This window comes from Peromyscus californicus, unplaced genomic scaffold (assembly GCF_007827085.1).
Source record: "Peromyscus californicus insignis strain IS unplaced genomic scaffold, ASM782708v3 Scaffold_8__1_contigs__length_139910024, whole genome shotgun sequence".
Lineage (NCBI taxonomy): Eukaryota > Metazoa > Chordata > Mammalia > Rodentia > Cricetidae > Peromyscus > Peromyscus californicus.
In genome coordinates this window covers 102483448-102489259 of record NW_026294606.1, presented here as the reverse complement: position 1 = coordinate 102489259, position 5812 = coordinate 102483448, and the positions used below count along the sequence as shown (strand labels likewise).

At 51.0% G+C, this 5812-nt stretch overlaps 1 long non-coding RNA gene across 1 annotated transcript; it reads right to left on the bottom strand.

Annotated features, from left to right (window-relative positions):
- Positions 1–227: 227 nt before the first annotated feature.
- Positions 228–5212, bottom strand: LOC128104463 (uncharacterized). The gene is made up of 3 exons (XR_008216012.1): positions 5055–5212; positions 2252–2309; positions 228–2063 (listed from the first exon to the last, which is right to left on the bottom strand). It is a non-coding gene; the product is annotated as an uncharacterized LOC128104463 (long non-coding RNA).
- Between the last annotated feature and the right edge of the window lie 600 nt (positions 5213–5812).

Genomic DNA, 5812 nt, shown 5'->3' with positions numbered 1-5812 from the left:
CTATTTTTTTAACCTCTTTGTTTTAGATTTTTTTTTTTTATCCATTCTTTAAATTTCACAGTTTCTATTTGTCCGCAGAGAGACGAAGGGAGCAGCATGAAGCACATTTCACCGTAGGCCTCACTGGCAATTGGAACAGCCTCAATAGAAACCCACATTCTAAAACACTGGCTGACTTGGGGGATATGTGAGATTTCAACCGGGGGCTGGGGTGGGGGGGACGGCTGTGAAGCCAGATTAGCACAGACTTCCAGCACAAATGAACTGCGGTGAAAAGATGAATCGAAGAAATGGGATTCTAGCATCACCCGGGGTAAAGCGTGAAAGGGTCATCTTTTGTTTATCTCCTGGTATCCTGTCCACTACTTAAAAGTGATCATTGGCTAGGGAAGAATTGAAACCTACGTGAAATTACTCATTAAAAAGAAAAAAAAAATCTGAGATGGATGGCTGGGAGTCCGACAGAATGCACTGTTTAAACTAGTTGGTGTATATGGGATTGATAGTGGGTTGAGATTTTTTTTTTTTAAAGTAGGATTTATATAAACAGACAATATCCCCTGCCTGTCCATTTTCTTTTCCTCTCTTGTTTCCTGTTTCCTTTCTTCTGCCCCGACCTCCGTCCCCTCCAAGAATTCGGTGGTTTGCTGGCCACTGTGAAGGGATGTGCCAGACAGTTGGGGGGATGGCTCAGGACCAGGGGGGGAAGTCCACCTCCTTTTTCTCCCCCCTTGGCCCAAACAAAGCGCCACTCTCCTTAGCATGTAGACCCTTGACTGGGATGCTGTCTGTAAGCATCTGTCTGCCTTGTCATTAAAATTCTCAATTTCAAGGTTTAGAAAAGCAAATGTAAAAATCCCCCTGGGTATAAAAGTCTTGCATGGCAAATTCTCTTTGCCCTTTCAGAAAAAATATTTTTGTTTCCAAAAAAGAAAGAAAAAAAGAGACCGTGGTGACCTATTTGCCTAACATTTAAGGCGGTTTTAAGACAACTTCTGTATTTTTGCTTCCTTGAGACTTGGGCTTCGCCACTTAAAATTATTTTGGGAAAACTCTTTTGAATCACAGATTTAAAGGCAGATGACTCATTTGTGTCTGTATCGTGCATATGATTGAAAGGTTCAGGAGGTGGGTTGGGAAGAGCAGGTAAATAAACCAGATAACATTCCATCGACGGTGGGGTAAAAATTAATCTGTGGAATTAGCGCTGCCATCATACATGAAGGCCTCGAGGTTCCTGTCAGAGAAACGTGAAACAAAACATGTGCGTAGGCCCTCCTTGCATGCCACCCTTCCCTAGCTGTGCTGCGTGGAGGTTGGCCTGTATTCTGGATCATACCCAGGAGGCCTGGGGCACCCAGCAGGTACCTGGCCCCGAAATAAAACTACCTCATATTGGTGGGGTGAGCTCAGACCATGGAGCGAAATGCAGCTCCAGATGTATTTGTATTTATTTGGGGAACATGTCTGTGTGTGTCTCTGTCCTCTGTCCCAGGTTAAAGCCTCCAGATCATTTAAGCACAAGTTTCAAAATCAGTGTGGGTATATAATTTAATAAAAATAGAATCATCTGGAAGAATTACACACATCTACCTAAACCCAGTTGTGCTCGGAGGAGGGGCTGGAATGCTGACATCCACTGTCTCTTCAGTCAGGGATCATATTTAGCCTTGCCCCAGTGAAAGGATGGAGCATTAGAGAGTGGATATGGGGGTGGCAGGGAGCAGGTTTGGCTGGGTTGGAGAATTGTGATTTATCAGCCAGCTAAGCATTAGTGGGCAGACCTCTGGCCTGGAGAAGGGGAGGGGGAGGAGAAGAGAAGGGGCTAGCGTTCCCTGGTTTATTTTTAAATATTTATCCTTTGGCTGTTGCCAATCAGGCTTTCTAGATGAGACGAGCCTGGGGATGGAGAACTGTGAGAACGGTTCGGAACTGCCTCTTCTAATGGTGGCTTTATTTGTCATTGTGTTCAGGATGCAGCCCGAGAACACCAGGCTGTCAGTGCTGGGCCGGCGTGGGTTTGACATCAGGCAGCTGCCCTGTCCCGAGCTTGGGGATAGGATCTGCAACATAGATTTCAGAGAAACTGGTGGGCCCATATGTCAGCGTGTGCTTCGCAAATTCCCTCTGAAGTGCTCTTGTTTTGGTTAAGGATGAAAATGAGTTGTCCCTGAGGTAACGCCCCAGCTTTTAGGCAGTCCGTCATATTCATGATGGTCTACAGGCTGTAGGCTACCTGCCCATGGCTTACCTGTGAAATTTTTGTCTGGAACAAAGACAGGCTTGAGTAGGCCTCACCATGCGTGTAGCTATTGCAGGATTAAGATAAAAGAAGAGGGATCAGGGTCAGTCTCTTTTCTGCTTGTCAGGCTTCTGAGGTGTGGAAGGCCTGTCACCAGGGCCTGGGACACTGGCCGAATCAAGGCAGAGCCCCTCTGCCAGCCCCTCCTCAGCCTCTCAGGTTACTCTAGTCTTGTGGTTTTCCCAGCTTTCATTTTGTCGAAGGTATTTATGTGTGTCCTCCGCCCCCCCCATACTCACCGTAGTAGGAGATTCTATGAGGTTGTCCCGTGAATAAAACTCAAGAGAAAGCTGCAAAATTCGATTTTCCAGGAGTAGAAACATTTTCCTGTTGTCAGCTGGGCCCATGGGGTGGCTTCCAGGTGAGGAGGGAGGGTCTGGAATCTCCATTTCCCCAAAGAGATTTCCGGGGACGGGTGGGGGGGGGCATCTCTGAGTGAAGGGCCACCTTGCTTGTCTCTCTGCTGGCATCATCATCTTCATGTATTATTCATAGTCACTTTTTCAATTAAATTATTAATTGGTTTTCTTTAAGGTGTTCCTGACTCATGTGGCTAACATAAATAACAGTGTGTTTTGAAAACACCACCTGTTCTTGAGCCTGAGGTCAGGCAGTCTGGAACAGCTCTACAGTGGCCATACTCTGGTTTACAGAACCATCCTCCACCCTCCTTTCTGCTTTCCACCCCCCCTGCTCCCCCCCCCCAAGTTTGACTAAATTTGGCCTCTGCCCTTCTTTGTCCCTAATCGACTTGATTCCCTAGAGGCAGTTCTTTTCTTCCAAGACCCTAGCTTGGGGGGAAAATTGCAATCCTTTTTTTTTTTTTTTGTACTAAAATATAGACGGGGTTAGTCTGCACCCAACAGGTTAGGTATTTACATCGATTTGAACCCAAATTCTATTGTACCAGAAATGCTTTCTACGCAGGGACATGGTAGTTTTCACCAACCAAGCACCCCCCTTTTCTCCCTGTTAACGCGTGCTTAATGCAAATACGATTCCATACATTCTGCTCTTCCTCCTGGCGAGCTTATTATATTTCTAACACTTGCATGGTTCATTATTGTGTAGTAGGAAAAGAGTCGCGGCTGCAGGGGCAGCCTGGGTGGCTGGTTTTCAGAAAGAGAAAAAGCAGGTGTCTTTCTTTCTGTGCTGAGAATGAAGACTAGATTTAGGAGGAGGGTGGAATTCTGGCTGGGAGGACTGGAGACTTCCGGTGAGATTTCAAGGGGCCTGCCTTTACATAACAGCATGTAAAAGGTGAACTGAGGGGAGCCAGAAGCCACCAGCAGTTGCTTTGACCAGCTGAGGTAGCCCTGTTTGGTTTGATCCTGGTGGTAGTACCTCCCTGAGACCGGCACCTTTCTTGCCCTCTCTGAAATGCCGTGTGGCTTTTAAGGGTAGTGTCCTTGCTTAAATCGGGTGGCTGTAAACTGCTTGTCCTTTCCTAGCCATTTCTTCCTCCCTTCTTCTCCTTTTCCCTTCTCTCCTCCAAAACTGTCCTTAAACTCTCAGTGGAGAGTAGGGGATGTTTTCACAAGTTTCTGCAGCTGAAAAACAGAAGTTCTCTGTGAAGCAGTTAATAGGATGGGTGTGTGTTTCAAATAAATTCCTGTCCACATTGGCTAATGTCCCCTGTTAGAGTGGCCTGGTTCTGACGTGGACAGGGCCCAGAGACTGATGGATCAGGGTTCGGAGGCCCCAACTGCTTCTGCTGCTGCTTTTTTTTTTTTTTTTTTTTGGTGGCGGAGGGAGCATCCGTTTCTTCCAGGCCGGCCTTTGACTTTTGATGAGCAGTGCGGTCAGTGCCTCGCGGGGACGCGGCTTTGTTCCTGCCGGGCCGGTTCCTGGGTTGGTGGTGTAGGCCGGGGCAGCCAAGGCTCCTGTCCCCAGGCGAGTGCGGCCCAGCCTGCCTCCGAGGCCGGTGCTGGGAGCCAGGGCCCAGCAGACCCGGCCCTGCTCCCGTGTGTTCTGTCCCCAGGTCCCCGCAGGCACGCGGGCGCGGCCACCGTGAGCAGTCCGGCCTGCGCCTAGCGCGACTGTAGATGTCAGGCTTTGCCCGGGGAGCCGAGAGGCTGCGGGGCTGTGAGTTTCAAATTAACCTTCCGCTTTGTTGCTGTGTAATGTGGATCCCCGAAGGCCCCCCGCCCCGCCCGCCCCCCTTCCTCGGGCGGTGCGCGCTGCAAACTGCGAGTTGAGCTTCATTTACATAAAGCGATTCCGGGCGGGCGGGCGGCGCAGGAGGAGGAGAGAGGCGGGCAGGCCGGGACGGGGACCGGGGACGCAGCGCCGCGCCCCGTGGGTGAATCCCCGCCGCGCCTGGGGGACCTCCCTCCCCGGGCAGCCCGAAGATCGCCAGCCCGGGCCGCCACCATGCGCGCCCCGCCCCTGCCGCCAGGCCCCTCGCTCCTAGCCTGCGCCACCGCCGAGCCCGGGGGGCAGCGGGAGGTGGGGAGAATGCCGCCTGGGGTGGGTAAGTTCGGGGCTCCGCTGCCGCTGGAATCTCCCGTTGTCGCGCAGGCCGGAGTGGTGGCCCCCGGACCTCCGAGTGCCTCCTTCCTCCCGAGGTGTACGGAGGCTTTGTGTGCCAGGTGAGTGCAGCCTCCCTCCCTCCCCCGCCGCGCGGCTCGCAGCCGGCCTAGCGCTGGAGGCAGGTGCTGCGAGTCTTGGCTGAACTTCCCATTCTCTTGGGGCATGTGGGGGAAGGGCAGGCTGGATGCACTTGAACTCCTAGACTCCAGTGGGAACCTACCTGGGGAGAGAGTGGCTAGAGTCTGCTGGGCACGGGAGTGCGTTCCTTCTTGTATTCCCTCTCGCTTTCCTCTCCGACCTCCTCCTCCTCCTCCTCCTCACTCTGCTTTTGGGTTAGTTCCTGCCTTCCTAATACTTGGGGTACTGGTGCCACTGAGAACTTTGGGTTCTTTCGTCTAAAACACATCCTCTTCAGCCAGAGAGAGGGAGAGAGTGGGGGAGAGAGAGAGAGAGAGAGAGAGAGAGAGAGAGAGAGAGAGAGAGAGAGAGAGAGAGAGAGAGAGACTGACACTCTGACTCTGAGACTTAGAAATCGCTGGTCAGTTTGCAGCAATGTGAAGAATGCGCCTGTTTGGGGAGTAATTAAAGAGAGAATCGGTATAGAGCTGGAGGGACCTGTGGAGATCATCTTGGCTGCCCTCTAATTTCGGGTTGCTCTTCTGCCAGAGCCAGTGCAGCATTTATTTGGGGGGTGTGGGGGGGAGGTACGAAGGAAGGAAGAGGTAAGATTTTTATCCAGTTAAAGAGGAGAGATGTCCAAGTTAGGGTAGCAACAAGAAAAAAAAATGGCAACCCCAAAGTCATGTTTGTAGGCTTAGAGAAAAAACAAGCTTTCATGAAAACAGCCCTTTCTGTCTTGTACAGATCTATGTAATGATGATGGGGAATCTTGCCCTCAGGGGAAAGCCCACGGCCAGTACATGGCACACTCCAAGGGAGTTTCAACAGCCTCACATAGTGGTACCCCGTATGCTAAAC